The sequence below is a fragment of the Excalfactoria chinensis genome, chromosome 1 (genome assembly GCF_039878825.1).
Source record: "Excalfactoria chinensis isolate bCotChi1 chromosome 1, bCotChi1.hap2, whole genome shotgun sequence".
In the NCBI taxonomy this organism is placed as follows: Eukaryota; Metazoa; Chordata; class Aves; order Galliformes; family Phasianidae; genus Excalfactoria; species Excalfactoria chinensis.
In genome coordinates, this window is record NC_092825.1 from 78,685,593 (window position 1) to 78,702,401 (window position 16,809).

Consider the following 16,809-nt stretch of genomic DNA (forward strand, 5'->3'; position numbering starts at 1 on the left):
TACTTTGTCACAGGGGGAATTAATCTCCAGTTCCTGTCTACTGTTCTGGGACTGAAAGCTATCTATAATTAAGATTTTTCTATTAAATGGGTATCGAGAATGAGCTTTTCTGTCTACATTTTTTTGGGTTATCTTTTGGCAAGGAAACTGAGTCTCTGCTCACAGAGAGATTATTAATACTGAATATTTGGACCACCAGCTTGTAGGCCACTGAATTTAGGCATTTTGCAGGAGGCATAGCTGTCGTGTTTTCTAATGCTGACATTTGGTAAGAAAATGTGAACGTTTTCACAGGATTTAGCAGAGTGGAGCAAATACGATGGCTGAATGGAATCAGATTGCACTGCATCAGAATTGTAGAGCAATATGTGAGCATGTGTTTAGCGATCATGAAGCACCCTACTGTTGCAAACCGGTTTCCATGTGAAATCAAAACAAATCTTAGTTGTGTGGAAGGGAAGAATAATCTGTGCTCTTTTTCAGCAGTGGGTAGAATGAGAACGAACATTCTGTGGTGAGAGGTAGCAGTACAAAACCACCATAGAGGCTGTATTTTTGATGTGTGAATCCGTGCTCTGATTTGCTCTTTCGCCTGTAAAAACAGCTGCTGTATTTTTACATGGGTATAGTCTGTTGTGTGTAACGGTGCAGAGAGTAAAAGTTTTCAGTTCCACAGCTGTGTAGATCCCTGGTTTTGTTTTTGTTTTAAAGGAGGGAAATAGATCAAAACAGCTCTGAATTTAGAAAAAGTTGGAATCTGGACCTGCACTTTCTTGTTTCAGACTCACTGCTGCTACTAATAGACATGGTGTTTCCAGTGGCAACAGTTGGCTCATGCATTCTTTCACACTTCAGAAGATATCCCTGTTTCCCTTTTTTTTTTCTTCTTCTTTAGCAGTGGGCAGCCCTGCAACCTTTTGATCATGCCGACTTTGTACATTACATGACTGAACTCAGCTATGCCAAACATCCTTTTAGAAAGTTGACATTTATGCCATTTGAAAAAAGAGAGGGAGAGAGAAGGGAAAAGGTAGAAGAATGAATCCTGACTGTTTCCTCCTGCCCTTTTGATTAGGAGAGCAGTAAGTCGGCAGAAGAGGTGGGACTTTTAACAAGCAGGGGTGCATGCAGGCTGGTTGTGGTCTGTGATGTGTGCACACACATGAAGGAAAGAAGAGGATGAAAGTTAGACAACAGCAATCAGAAATGATTACAATGAATTAATGGGTAGAAAGTGTAAGGAGACAATCAAAGAGACTAGATTAGAACAAGGAGGTGGCCTTTGATACTCTCCTAAACTAAATGAAGGAATTTGAATTCAAGAAACTTTCAAGGACCCTTTCAAACGTAATGATTGTGATTGTGTAATGTCTTTTATCTGTTCTTTCATTTTCAATTGATATTTTGCATGCATATATTATTTATTTTACTTTATGTAATCTTTAATACTTCCACTTCTTCCAGATTTCTTCCCACCTTTGTCTTGGAGATAACACTGAATTTATGGGAACAAAATGGCTGTTGTTAACATGAATAGCATACAAATCAAACAGGGACAACGAGACTCAGCAGTACTAGTGTTTGCAAAGCAAGATAGGGAGAGAAGCATCTTGCATAACTTCAGACAAGCCACGTGACTTTGTTATGTCTAACTTGATCCCTTCATTTGGTTAAAGTGCCAAAACCTCATTAAAAAAAACCCGTGTCCGTTCCTGCAGTAAGTCAGACCGTTGCCCCACTTGCTCCCTTTCCAACATGTTCACTTAGAATTTTGTGTTCTGAAAGTCTTAGATTGCTATTTCAGTTCTTCCAGAAAAGAGACAGATTTCTACAGGCAGTGCTGGCTTTTGCTGAAGGTGAGCTACTGGGCTGAGTGTACCACTGGGTCAGTGCTTTGTGATGGCTCCTCATTTACATTTTAAAACAGGAGAGGAAGAAATGAGAATGGAAAAGGAGTGTGTGTGAAGAGAGAGAAGGCCAGAAGGGGCTGTAATGTTAGGCAGACTCTTGAGAAACCTTAAAAACCTTTAAAAGTAAGTTTGCAATGATGTGTAAAATAGTTCTCAGTGTAAAAATCTGTATTGATTTTCTTCTTTGTTTGTCTACAGATTGTTCTCAGAATAGAAAGCCTTTGACATTTTGCCTTCTTGTATACTTAAATCAGTCATTTGTGTCACCTACTCTTACGTGCATTTGTGCTTTGCCCGATCTGTAGAGGTTGACTGCTTGCTACTTCCTCCAGATCCTTTGTAGAGTGGATAATGGGTTGGAGAACCTCCTGCAAAACTGGCCATTGTGGAATGAGTTAGTTATGGTAGGGAAGATCTGCTTTAGGTGGTGACCAGCGTGGGTAATGCTAATGGCTAGGTGTTGTAGTCTAAGATGCAGCTGATTGCCATGAGTGCCAACTTGCAGGAGTCTGATGGCTTTCAAAACTTAAAGCTTTCTATGTTGTTAGGAGCTGGAGATTAGCTTCAGAGTCCCTGTGCTCGTTTGCAGTCAGAAAATTAATTTCATCTTTCAGTTGCTTTTTTTATTCTTATTTGTTTGCTTTGGTGATGGTAGTCCCAAATAACCTGCCTGACAAAATGATGTGGAAACAAGCTCCTCTTGAACACTCCTTGTGCTTATTTTATAGGTGCTGGGGTCAGCGAAGACTTGTATGGTCAGAGACAGAGGGTTCTTAAAAGAACTTTGGGGATAGGGGGAAGAATGTTGACTGTTCTGCAGAAAAATGCGAGTGGAAATCCACAGGGTCTTTCTCAGCTGCTGAAACTGAAGGAGCCTTTGCAGCACATGTGTGGGCTACCTCACTGAGCTGATCCTGAACACTACTGCTCCATACTACTCCCACTCCACAGCATGCTGGCCTGCACAGGGGGCAGCTAAGCCTTTTAGGAATCAATTGCTCAAGGGCAATGAAGCAAATAGCGTATGGTCCCAGTGGCTGTGTGCAGAGAGGCTTACTAAAACCATGTTTTTAACAGCTGCCTATAAATGGCCCGTTTATACCTTTGTATATGTCATCCCTTCACCTCCTTCCTTTTTAAGTGATGTCTTATGCATAGATTTGTCATTTATTCTCCAACTGCATTTTGCATTATTATAGTTTCATGATATTTGAAGCTCTTTCATTCATATTTGAGTTCACTGATGTAAATGAAAAAAGATAAATAATCAGCATACTTGGTTTATCTGATGACATGAAGATGTTCTATCATAAGTTTGCCATTTGTTGGGTAAGATCAAGAACTCTGTCAAGTACAAGGAAGGTGTCCAAGTACTATCAGAGTGACTATAGAGTCAGAGTCTTTCAGCATCCCTTCTTTGCAGTTTGGCCCCATTTGTGTCTCAAAATACAAACCATTTAACCAGTTCTACCCCTTTAAACTGTGTGACTTAGGGTTTGGTTAAAGATCCAAGTGCATCCTGACTCTTTTTCTTTTTTTTCTTTCATATTTTTTTTCTGAGAACAATCATCTCTCATTTTGGCTTTGTTTGAGGATTCTCTGCATGATCTCAAGGGTGTCGCCTCCTCGACCCTGCATCTACTGCTGACTTACGATCTGTTACAATCTATTAGGAATCTTGAGGCTTGAGGGCAGAATTTTGTGTAGGGATAAAAGATGCTTTCATGTTGGTGCTGTGGGATATATATATATATATATTAATTCTTTCTCTCATTCTCCATTTCATGAAAATTCATTAATCTGTGACATTTAAAGACTCTGTCTGAGAGGTGTCTGGAGCAGCGGCCGGCTGCATACATCAATAGTTTCTCAGAGTCTGGCACTCTGTCAATATTTGGGGGCCTCGGTAACAGCACTTAAATGCACTGCCTGCCAGCCGTCACGCTCTTAGCATGTCTGTAAGAGTCTGAATGAGCGGATATTAGCACGTCAGGTCCTTTCACAACTGGCAACACTGTAGAGACAAACTGCTTGGTAGGTATCTCTCCTCTTCCCTCCCCTCCTGTTTTCTGGCATGCCTTCTTTGTTTATCTGATATGATTTATGTATTTACACACAAATATGCATCCTGCAAGGAGGCATTATAAATCCCGAAGCTGGAGGTGGTATTATGGCATAATCTATATAACAGTGGAAATGGGCTGAAGCTGGATTTGGACCCAGCACCAGATTAAGCTTGAGTTGACTCCTGGGCCAGTTGAGTCAGGAATGGAGTTTTGTTTGGATTTCACGGTGCCAAAATCTTTAGAGTTTAATTCCAAATAATGAGAATCTTGGACAAAAATTTTACAGGAAGTGCTACTGTGGCAATATTTCAACCAGCTCCAAACCAGAAGTGGAAAACAAGCCATTTCAAGACTTGGGTTGTATTCAAATCAAAGCTGTTAGAGCAGGTTCAGAATCCAGACCTTCTGTTCCTTTTTTAATCCTATCCCACTGCATAAATTGGATTCACAGCTGAATATTACTCTAGAATACCCATGAAACCTCCCTGTTTAGTGGAAAAAATCAGGGAAGCAAAATACAGCTTTTTCTTTTTTTCCCTGTGTGGTAAAAGATATTTTGATTCACAAATATTCATTGTGCTCCTCCCCTCCCCTCTTTTACTTTATTGAATATTATGATCAGAGTGTGATCGGTGTCTTTTATGATGCATTCATGATTATTTTCTCTTTAGCCATTGTTTGCCACCTTTTGCTTGTGATGCTGCTGCGATTGGGGCTCTGAAACTGTGTTGTGTAGAGATGTGAGTGCCTACAGTGTCAGTGTATTTAAGATGGCTTCTGAGAGCTGAAGTTTAGGCAGAAAGCAGTCCATGAAGCTCCATCTGAATGTTTCTAAATATCCTTTTTGTAATATTCTTTTTTGTTCATATCTCATGCCATATATACCAAAAGGAGATGAAAGGATGGCTGCAGAGTGAGCCACTGGAGGCAGTAGGAACATATCTATGGCTGAATTTTGGGAACAAATTCTTTGAAGAATGAATATGAACTTGGGAGCACTCTGAAATCCCATCCTTATCATTCCTGCTTTACCACATCCAGTAACACCAGCCAGTGCCCCTCAGCTGTGACCTTCAGCACATCCTTCAGTGCTAGCTGGAGTCAACAGCTTCTTAATCCCTTTCCAATAACATCTAGAAACTTTTTTCAATAAACTTCCAACCTTCCCCCAGTAACACCTGCCAAAATTTGGCATGACAACAAAATAGACAAATTTTTTCTGCTAAAACTACCTTGCAGGACTAAGTCAGCAATATATATATATACATATATATATTTAACTACCCCTTCTCAAACATTTCTTTGCTCTTTTTAACATATCTGATGTCTTTATCTTGAATTTTCCCTCTCTTCAGCTACAGCTGCGTCTGATCTCCATTTTCCTGTTTGTGTCCCCAGAACACCTGCACTCATACAGTATTTTGTCACCTGTTGAAAAAAAATAAAAGGAAACCCCTGTGAAAGTTTACAAATCTCTCCACTGAGGTAGTGAGTAACAAGGGAGGCATTTATCCCTGCTCCAGGCCCGCAGCAAAGGGAAAATAAACAGGCTGAAGGCTTCCGTTAATATTGGTGATGCTTCTGGCTAGATGGCAGCAATGGCCAGTAAGTACAATCAACAGAGAGAAGGATTTATTTTTAATTATAATAATTGCTTCTTTAGCATGGCATGGAGGGGAAGCAGGGGCATTAGCGTGCGGGCGGGAATCGCTGACTGCAGATGTGGCCCTTGGACAGAGCACAGTTGTGTTGATGCTGAACAGCAGGGCCTGGAAGGCTTTAGTGGTCCCCTTGCAGGAGGCTGTGGATGAGGCTCAGCCTCACAGACGAGCAGGTTGTGAGATGGCAGTGGTGTGTTTTTGCCTGTTAAAGAGCAGCAGTCAGAAGGATGGAGAGAAATTGTATTCCAGGATACCCGAGGTGCACAGAACTGGGCCCGTACAACAAATACGATCATGCAGTTATTCTCAGTCTGCACTTTGTTCTGCCTTTTACGGTCTCAGCAAATTAGCACTCGAGCTCACAGTAACCCACGCACCTTTTGTAACCAGGGAGTACATCTCATGACATAATGGGGCACATTTTCAACTCTGTCCCCAGTGTTTTAAAAACGTGACTGATTTTATTGTCTGTGACAGCCCCGTATGCTCTGAAAAACCTCCCCACCCCCAGCCCTCAGCACTGCACGTCAAAGTTGAAGAATTCGTTGTTTCGCATTAGTTTCTAGGTTATTTATTTTCTAAGAAACTCTAGTCACCTTCTGGGTAAGCAGGTGGGCCCTATAAGAGGGATGGGGTCTCCAAAGCAGAGGCACTCTGACCTCTTTCTTCCAGTCTCACGGACTGCTTCTACCTCTTTACAGATATGCCCTAGGATATGCATAAGGAGCTTGCATTTCCCACTCATACCAGTTGTGATATTGTGGCCAAACCTCACAAGGATGTTGAGGTTACCTGCTAGGCATTTCACCAAGCAGTTTTAAAGCCACCTGTCTTGCCCTCCCTGAAGGGCTGAATGGATTTATCCCCAAATAACGGGGACATAAAAGTGCCAAGGGGATCCAGGGTTTCAGACATCATTCGTTACATGTCCCCATTGGTTCCTAGTAGCAGTAAATGAGATGCTTTCTTTTACCAATGGAACTGATGAAACAGGAAAAATCTAGACTTGCCATCCATTCATATTTTACCTCTATTAATAAGTAATTAATTAAAAAAGAAAATGATGGTCCCATGATGGGCCACTAAGTATATGCAAGTGAAACTATTGGCATTAAAAAGAGATTTGATTGCAGTCAAGCAGTTATTTATATTATAATAAATCATGCAGACTCCGGTTAAGATAAGCAATCTATTATATTAGATGCCATTCAGACACACCTCAGGAGGTGTATCTAATGCTTAGATTTGCTTGGAGGTGAAGGACAGACAGACAACCATAAGGAATGAAATAACTCACCTTGGATGCACAAGCTAGGGCTGAGCCAAAACCAGAAAGCAAATCCCCCGCCTCCCTGGTCAAACCCACTTGCATTGGTCAAATGAGCTCATTCACTGCTGTGCGTGTCTGACCCATACTGTCTTCTCCCATGTAGAATGAATGTTATAGAAGACTATGGCCAGGGCTGGTTTGCTGTTCTGCACTAGATGGAAGGCCATCGGAAATAGCCCTAGAGAAATCAGGAGCTGGTGGACTTGTAGTTTAGCCCTTAGATTTGGGTAAAATTGTCGAACAGGATATTTTCTGTGCCAAAATCTGCTTGCCTCAGATAGAAGATAGCCAAGCCTATGGAAAACAGATAATCTGAGAAAAAAAAATAAAATTAAAAATCTGTAAAGCCCAAATCTTTTGTGTCTAAATGAGATTTCTGACTTTGTTTTGAAACAAAGCCTACTTTAATTATAATGTATCTAACACAAACAAATAGCTACCCCATTTTATAGGACTCCTAGGTGGTGGTGGTGTCTTCCTCTCTGTGTTCACAGTTTGGTCACCTACTCAAATCAGTTATTTGCACAAGTCTAATTCTAACTGGAACGCAGGACCCTGGGAACTTGGACTGTATATTTTCAATACAGTACATATTTATAATGTCAAATATCCTGCATAGTACTCCATATACAGTCATGGCAAGCAGTCCAGTACCATAGGGAGATGGGGTCACTGGGGAAGACCCAGTGCTTTTTAGCTCTTCGTTTTTTTTCAGCTGCAGTAATATTTTGGAAGGTATTGCTTACAAGGTAAAATCTGCATTTATTTGAGCTACTTACAAATGGGATTCACTGAAAAGGTATCATTAAAGGGAAATAAAGCAGAAGGAACAAAAGGTGCATTGTCAGCAAAGTTTGATATGTAGTCACTTTCAGAGAACCTCATTGCCACAGGAGAAATGTCATCATCTCACTCTAACACATCCTCTCTCCCAAAGTGCTGGGAATCAAGCAAATAAATACAGGGGTTGTTTGTAAGTACTGAGATACAAATACCGACCAACTATATTGTTGACTATTTCCAGGGCTTCTACCTTACAAATAATTTGGCTTTTTTTCCTGTGTGATCATTCATGTCTTTAAACAGTTTCATTGAATGCAAAACCCCAGTGCCTGTTTATCTGTGACTGACTTTCAAGGAGAGGGTACTCTAGTATCTGGTACTTGTTACTTACGTAGGTGGTAAAAACTGAAGGAGTCACTTTAAGTTTCTCTGTATGTTGCTCTTCGTGTTCATTTTTTTAACGTGATTTCTTTTCTGTTTTTTGTTTTGTTTTGTTTTTTGCATTTTTGTGTGGTGATATACAACCGTACAACCTCATAACCATTTTAGAGAAAGGCTTACAGGACAGGGTAAGGTTCTGGCTGCTCAGTGTGGTCAGTCTCATTCATCTTGCTCTTTTCTTGCAGAAGTGCCCCTCAGTGTGAGCTGTCATCCATAGAGCACTCTGCAGTGCTGTAGCCTGGGTTCTGGTAGTAATGATGCTCTCTTCAGCTGAAGTTCTTTACAGTGTGTGGGGCTGATGCAGTTTTTGGTGCTGCCCCAGTTCCAGTTGAGAGGCTAAGGCACATGGCCCTTGTGGTCTTTCTATGATGAAATTAATTTCTACCTACGATCCCAACTGGCTCTCTGAGTTAATGATGGAGAAAGATGCCTGTAGAGTTGTTTGGCCTTGCCTGCGAAGTCCTTGAAGATTATGGCCAGGCATTTTGATGGGGGAGTTCTTAAGTATTCACTTCTCAGGACTGAAGAATCTTAACTGTAGAAAACACTAGTACTAGTGACTGATCCACAGGCTACCAAGGGAGCTGCCTTCATTGGTCTTCACTTGTTCAGGATTTCTGCTGTTACATTTTGGCAACCCTCTATCATTAGTCTAGCCCCAATGTTCAAAACATTCATATAATATTGTTGTGCCTCTGAGACTTGAACCTTCAACAAATAAGATAAAGGAGCACACTTTCTCCTGCAGTTACAGTCAATTCCTTAGTGTAGAAAAAATTGGAAAAGTGGAATTTGTATTGCTAGTGGTTGCATTTTTCTTTGTGCACTGACTACTCCTGTACTGAGCAAAAGCTTGTCTAGACCAGAGCACAGGGCTACTTACTATCCTCATAATCCATTTCCTTTTACAAACAGCAGTGACTGATCTGAATAAGTCAGAAGGGAACATTCACATCATATGTAGCCACTTCTCTATGAACTTCATTAAGCCTTGGACCATTAGCTCAAGATATGTGATTATTTTGTTTGTTCAAACAGCTAGACGAGCCGAGTCTCCTCCGAGTGTTTCTTTCAAGCAAACCAGCATGACTGAAAACTGGGAGCCTGCCAGAAAATGTTACGTGAAATAGTAGTGGCAGGTTCATCTTCGTGTGGGCGGAGAGAAAACTGTACCTTCTATTTTGCTACTTCAAACATGCAGTGCCCATATGCCATAGATGAGCTGGTTTATTGATGGAGCATGAAGGCTACTACTTGATCTATTTCATGCAAACAGTGTGTGTGCTGTAGATATACTGTCTTCTGGATACGAGTATCAGCTGTTGATGCAGTCTAAACACACAGCATCAATATTCAGTATGCTATAGACAATCTCATTTTTCTCCTTTATATTTAGTGTTAGTACACAGAGCCAAATACTTGGAAAAAAAAAAAAAAAAAAAAGAAGAAAAAAAAAAGGCAGAGGGGGTCACATGATTAAATTAATTCCATTAATTATTTAGAAACAATCAAAGGAAATACAAGACATCTGGCTTTAAGCCCAAACAACTCATGGCACTGCTGTTGCCTTGTAACCTCATCAGCTCTTAGTCCAGTCATCTCTCTTCTTCTTTCATTAAGGACACAGGAGATGGCCCCCCTTCTTTCCTGCCTTATTTCTGGCAGCTTGGAACACAGATCACAAGACTGGGCTATACTGTTGTCTGATTCTGTGTGTATTAAATCTCATTAGTTCTATGATGAAAAGACATTCCCCTGCGTCCCCATAGTATACAATAATGTTTGATTAGCAGTGTGTTGCAGCCGTAGGTTGCATTTTTCTCAGTATAAGGAACTAGATGATATAGGAAGGAAAATACTGTTGTTATTGCAGTACTCAAGGTCCTTAAACATGTATGCTATATTATGCAGCATACAACATGTAGTGAGAGATGGTTCCTGTCCTGAAGGGTGCACGGCCAAGAGTGGAAACTGATTCTCCCACTCTCTGCTGTGTAGCCTCACCTCAAGCACCATTGCACAACATCAAGACACATAACTACTAGAGAGTGTGTCCAAAGGAGGGCTACAAAGATAGGGAAAGGTCTGGAGGGCTAAAGGTATGAGGGGCAGCAGAGGTCCCGTGCTGTTCTCAGAGCAGAGCTGGGGAGCTGAGGGGAGGCCTGATGGTGGCTGCAGCCACTGAGCCATTGAGGGGAGGCATTGAGCTCTGTGTGACAGCAATAAGGCCCAAGGGAATAGCATGGAGCTGTGCCAGGGGAGGGGCAGCTGGAGGTTGGGGACAGGGTCTGCACCACAGGGTGGTGGGCATGGAACAGGCTGCCCATGGCTGTGGGCACAGCCCTAAGTGTCAGAGTGCAAGGAGTGTTTGGACACTGTTATCAGACACAGGGTTTGAATTTTGCGTGGTGCTGTGTGGGGCCAGGAATTGGACTCAGTGATCCTTGTGGGTCACTTCCAACTCAGGATATCTTGTGATTCCATAACAGAAAGGCTGGAGAAGATACAGCATGACAGGGAATGGAAGCAGTTTGCCCAGGATTGTGTAAGACCATGGCAGAACCAGAACTAGAGCCTGGGACTTACCCAGTCCACTGGTCTTGGCATACTTCTTTCCCTGGCTGAGGGCAGTGGTCCTGCCCTTTGTAGATGTGGCCAGACATTTTCCATTTGAATGATTTTTCAGCAGAAATTCTTTTTCTTGAAATATAAAATTTGCTTGAGAATAATTGTTTTTACCCAAGAAACGCCAAAACAAGTATTTCCCAGCTGCTCATTCTGGAAGGCTCTTTTTCTCTGTTCTCTAGCTAGTCTACAGAAAATTTCCATGTTAGTTATCTCTGGTAGATTTCTCTAGAAGCATTTATGGGGTAAAAAGAGCCACCTTTGTTTTCACTTCCCAGTTTAGGAGTTTTTGCTCCCACCCATAGTGATTACATCCCCATGATCAGACAGTGCTGTCTTCTGTTCAACTCTGGTCCTTTGTTTTATTAGTATAGGTAGCTTCATGCAATTTAATCATGCAGTTCTCATGTTGCATAGCTAACTTAGTATATTCAACTTTGTAGAACTGTTTTACTGGAGCTGATGGTTAGGATTCCACTATTCTGTGTACTGGTGAATGCAAACCCATTTTGATTAATAGCAAATGAGTTGAATTCATTCTCATTACATTTGCTGTTAATGGAGGGGTACTGACTTCTTGCATAAATCCAAGGAGCATACTTTCACTGGCTACTGTTCTTTTAATGGTTGCTGAAAGTTGCATTGAAGAACTCTGTTTTTTTGGTTTGTTTGCTTGTTTTGTTTTATTTTGTTTTATTAAAAGGCTTTGAAACTTCTACCACTGTAAGGTTATCTTGGCAGTCTTTTACTTACTCTTGACTATTGTGAAGATGCACGTTCCCAATTGTCCATTAAAAATGTGCTGCTGAAATGAAACAAGCTTCCTTGATTCTGAAAAGCTTACTTGAGACTACTTTGTGTTATTCCGTAGCCTACACTTGTCCTCAGAGAATGACGGCATCAGATGAACATATTGGCTGTGATTTTTCAAAGTATGCAGTTAACCACATTTGATTCCCACTGCATTTGATGTGTGTTAACACTACCTTCAACAAAGGCAGCATTAGAAGGCTTTAAAAAACAAAAAACAAACCCCACCTCTAGCACCCTGGGCTATTGCAGGCAAGAACATATTGTAGGTGCTTATACTGCGTTACAGGGTGTTTGTTGAAGGCACTTAACCTGCTTTATGAGTAATAGTGTAGTGCATTTGTTGCTACAATAGGTATGTTTCTCTAATGTTGTCCCTTTAGGTTTATCATATGTTTTCAAAATATTGTATCATAAGAAGCTGAATTTAGAGAAATATTCTCCATATCCAATAACTCTCAGCTTAAGCTATTCCAGGGTTTAATGTATTTGTTTATTTCCTCGTACTGAAGCCAATGGCTTTTATTTTGTTGTCCTCAAATGTAGCCAATTTGTTGTTTATGTAAAACTTATATTTTTCTCTCTCTCTTTTTTTTTTCTCTCCCTTTACTTTGCCTTTTCTTAACATCTACATGGCGTGTTGATGGCAAGAGCAGCAGTGGTTGGCAGTTTTCTTCAACTTTGCAAGAGAGAGAGAGAGAGAGAGAGATTTGGTTGGAATGAAACCTTGCTCTTCGTACGGTCCGCTTGAGATGCAGCTTTGAAAGGTATTGTCCCATTTTCTGTCTTGAAACCAAAGGTGAAAACCACTAACAGGTAGAGACCTCAATGCCAAACCACCTGTTAATTCACTGCAGAAAAGCCCTTTGGCAATTTGATTTTTACTATATCTACTTGGAACATTTGTGTGGCAAATAACCACAGTATCTGTCTGTACCTGTGATTTTGGGAAATAAGTTGTTTGGAAATGTTTGGATTGAAATTTAGGTTGTTAGACGGATAAAGACTTTTATTATCTTGGTCTTACTATATGCCTGGAGTAGCATTCATCACTCATATAATTGAGACTAATACTGAAAGTACCAATCCTGAAGTAGTATGATGTATGTGGTAAAGTGAAAGGAGATTCATTTAGAGTTCTGTGTATGGAGAGTCTAGATGTGCTTCATATTGGTGGTCAGAAGTGAGGTGTATGGTAAAACTTTGAAAATGAAATACTCTGTAAGTTGTAGTAATGCTTATCTTTTGAGAGCACTACAATTCAGAAAATCATTTCCGACTGAGTTAAAATGTCATCCTTGGAGTGCTACGCAAATGCTCCTTCTGAACCATGCACTGCAAAAACAGCCACTGTTTGTTAATATGGCATTAAAATTTTGGACTCCACCCACAAAAATTAATAACATTTTCGAAATAAAAGTGATGTAGGATACTGACACATTTATGTCCATATGTTCTTGGATGTGTGTCCTCTCCAGTGCAAGATAAAACTAGAAATACCAGATATTCTTATTTTTCTTATTTCCTGTAAAGCCATACTGAGAAAGTGGGAGAATGTAAATGATGGCAGATTGACAGGCCTTGGCCCGAGGATAACTGCACAGCCGTACCATATTTTATATTTTTGTATCCTCTCATCTATTCTGTTCTACTAGTAGTACTAGTTGACTTCCATGAATTCACATCAATGTAATTTAGAACAGACTTGGGCCACGCTATTTACATTTGTGCAGATTGCTCCATGCTTGTGTAACCGTTATTTCCCATGGATCTACAGTGTTGTCCAGTGTCATGCAATGCTTCCATATGCACTTATGACTGGTTAAAGAATGAAAAGTGTTTTGAAACAGCATGACAACAGTAAAAGTTTCATAGTAACGGGGCTACCCGTGGCTGTACATATTAAATCCAATTAATGTGGTTACTGTGCTCTGAAGCCCTTCCAGAGCCGAATAAGATATTTGGAAACCTGGTTAAATACATTTTTTTCCCCCAGTTTTTCTAAAGATCTCCATTACAGATGCTAGAATGATAAGGGGGCACTGTAATACATACCTTCAACAGCAGCAATAATGAAGGATGTGAAGTATATCCCCAAAATCCAAAGGTGTGAATTCTAATCAGCAGTGAACTCTGCAAGAATTCCATGTAGTAAAACCTAATTCTATGCTGAAGGGGAACACTGTCAACATCCAGCATAAAATAAAAGATGTTCTGTTCTCTGCTGCGCTATCTTGAGCCAAACTCGGGATCTAAAAGTGAAACAGGGTTCTTTCATCACCAGTCATAAAGATGCTGTAAGTCAGATTTTTCCCCTAGGCAATATTTGACAACGTAGTAAATCGAGCTTTAGGAACTTTCTACAAGATCGAGAACTCTGCCACATCAAAACACAGAGCATAGATCCATTATAAATTTATTCTTTCTGGTGCAGTTTTTAGAAATGTTTTGATGCTTTGACTTCGTACTAGCAAACTGCATACCTTATTCGGTATCTTGTGTCCCCCACTGCATCGTTAAAACATGGAAGGGCTGACAGAAATGTGATCTCATGCCCTCATATGATCCACATGAAATCTGTACTTTAGAGTTATCTGTTAGTGCATGGTATTTTAATGTCAATTATGATCAAGCACCAATGGCTGTTTGTTACTCCCCTGCATTTTGTCATCTTCCTATTGCGTCCTTATTACTCCAGACTTCCGAGAGTATTGCACAGGCAACAGTAAGAGCAAAATCTGGTCTGTGTTCAGAACGGGGTCGGAAAATACGCTAGATTTTGTGTATAGGTATCAACAGCTCCAATTCAGTGAGCTGTGTTGAGAAGAGTGAAAAAAGCTAAGTCTTGTTTCTTTCACCGAATGGAGCTAGAGTGGTACAGGAGAAGTACAAGGCCAAATTCTGTTTTATATAAACTCTAGAGAAACTAATGGACAGACAAAGCTTCAGAGTTTTGATTTTAGGATGAGTTTGAGCAGAATTAAAATTCATCTAAAATTCTTATTGTTTTTCTCTGCCCTCTTGCCCTTTGCTTTTCTGTGTTGTGTGATGAATGCTTCATGCCCAGATTTTGCAATTGCAGCTTTGTGCTTAAAAGCCACATAGATACAATGAATGTCTTCACTAAATTATATTCCAGAACTCTTGCAGGGAGTTTTGCAGTTTGGAAAGACAGAGCTGCATGCAAAGCTTTTCTCTTCAGAAATGTTGTGTACTTGGACCTATACAATTTCCTTTATCTTGGTAGGCAGTGATCACTCTGTCTGATGATTTTGGTTTTTGGGAAAGAAAAAGAGAGGCAGAGAAGGGAAGAACTTTCCAGTGATGTTGTTGATGTAGCTGTCTTTAAAACCTACTATTTGGAATTTGGAGAAGTTTTTTCTTTGTTTTCCTTCTCTCTCTGACCTAATTAATTTCATGGGACCTCCCCATGGACATAATTTATGTGACAACTGAATTACATTAAAATTTGCCTTCATAGTATCAAACCTCTTGTTTATGTTAAATTTAATATGTTTTTGTTGTTTTCCCTCCATAAATATTGAGCTACCAGTGATAGTTTGTTCCCTTTATTTTTTAAATAATTTTGGATATATAGCAACTTACTGTCAGTATTAAAAATATTTGAAAACATAAATAATTGGGAAAAACTTTGTAATCAAACTGCTTTTAGCAAAAGGCTTCTAAAGTGGCACTGGCTTCTCCTTTCTTAAAAACATAGATTATTGTGGAAAAGAGTCAAATAGTTACTAGTATATAATTGTACCCACCAACTCCAGCTTATTCTAGAGTTAAACCATTTGTTGGCTACCAGTCAGTGTGTTGTAGGAAGGAAAAGCACGTACCATTTTCCATGCCATTTCAGGAATGTCCCATCTGCAGCATTAGTATCAACCTTTTGAAGCCCTTGGATCTTTTGGTTGGCAGCTAATGCCACCCCGTTTTAATATCTACTCAGTCTACTGATCTCACTAAGGTAATACACACATTAAAACATCTGTCTTCTTCTTTCAAGGCTGTACTCACTTTTCTGGAGCACAGGCTGTATGAGGAGAGGCTGAAGGAGCTGGGAATGTTTAGCCTGGAGAAGAGGAGGCTCAGGGGAGACCTCATTGCTCTCTATAACTTCCTGAAGGGAAGTTGTGGTGAGCTGGGGGTCGGCCTCTTGTGTCATTAGTGATAGGACCAGAGGGAATGGTTTCAAGCTACGGCAGGGGAGATTCAGGCTGGACATTAGGAGGTATTACTTCTCAGAAAGGGTGGCCAGGCACTGGAATGGACTGCCCAGGGAGGTGGTGGAGTCACCGACCCAGGGGGTGTTCAAGGAAAGACTGGATGTTGTGTTGAGGGATATGATTTAGTGGGAGCTATTGGTAATAGGTGAATGGTTGGACTGGATGATCTTTTTGGTCTTTTCCAACCTTGGTGATTCTATGATTCTGAAGGGCTAAGGAGACATGAGAGTGTGCAGATCCTTGTGAAAACAGCCAGCAATTTACTGACAGGAGCAGAAGGTAGCTTGCTGTAATATAGGGCCAGTCTGGAATTCATATGGATTTTTAAACATCTCCAGTAACACTGCAGTGAGGTACTTATTCTTGAGGTTAGAATATAACATTGTTTCCTTTTCCATAGAGAATAAAATGAAAAAAGAAAAAAAAATAGTTTAAATGGGGATAAAATTATGCACAGTAAATCTTTAATAATTTATGTTTTGATTATATAGAATAATCCAAGGAAAGGAACTTCTTTGGTAAAAAAAAATACACTAAAGACAGCAAAAAATCCCAGTGTTAATTCAGTAAAATATTCAAGCCAGTGCTTAAGGTTAAGTCTGTGCACCAGCACTGCGTGGGTGAGGGACATCTGTGCCCCCAACACAGGTTTTTGTCCAAATGTGGCAGGACTGCAGCGGCCAACCAGCATCCAGAGAAAGATTTGAGGAACATCCTCTGTTAGCTGTGAGGAGCAGCAGAGCTGGTAAATTTGCCTCAGGGGATGATAGCAGGGAAAGGCTATTGTGCCTAGAATGTATTTTGAAACACTGGATGCACTTTTTTTTTTTTTTTTAGTTTTCTATTTCCATGCCACATTCCCTGCTTTTATAAAGGACTCCTAAGTAATTTCCAAATTAAATTACTTCTTTAGCAGTTTTGTGACCCTCATAAATATGATAAAGACAG

General features: G+C 40.4%; 1 protein-coding gene across 6 annotated transcripts in view; it reads left to right on the forward strand.

The window, feature by feature from the left end:
* ZBTB20 (zinc finger and BTB domain containing 20) overlaps window positions 1-16,809 on the forward strand; it is a 448,076-nt gene that overhangs the window by 273,506 nt on the left and 157,761 nt on the right. For all 6 annotated transcript variants that reach the window (XM_072352146.1, XM_072352172.1, XM_072352155.1 and 3 more), the window contains one exon: window positions 12,283-12,393. The gene's annotated coding sequence lies outside the window, so the exon portion shown is untranslated. The remainder of the gene's footprint in view (window positions 1-12,282; window positions 12,394-16,809) is intronic.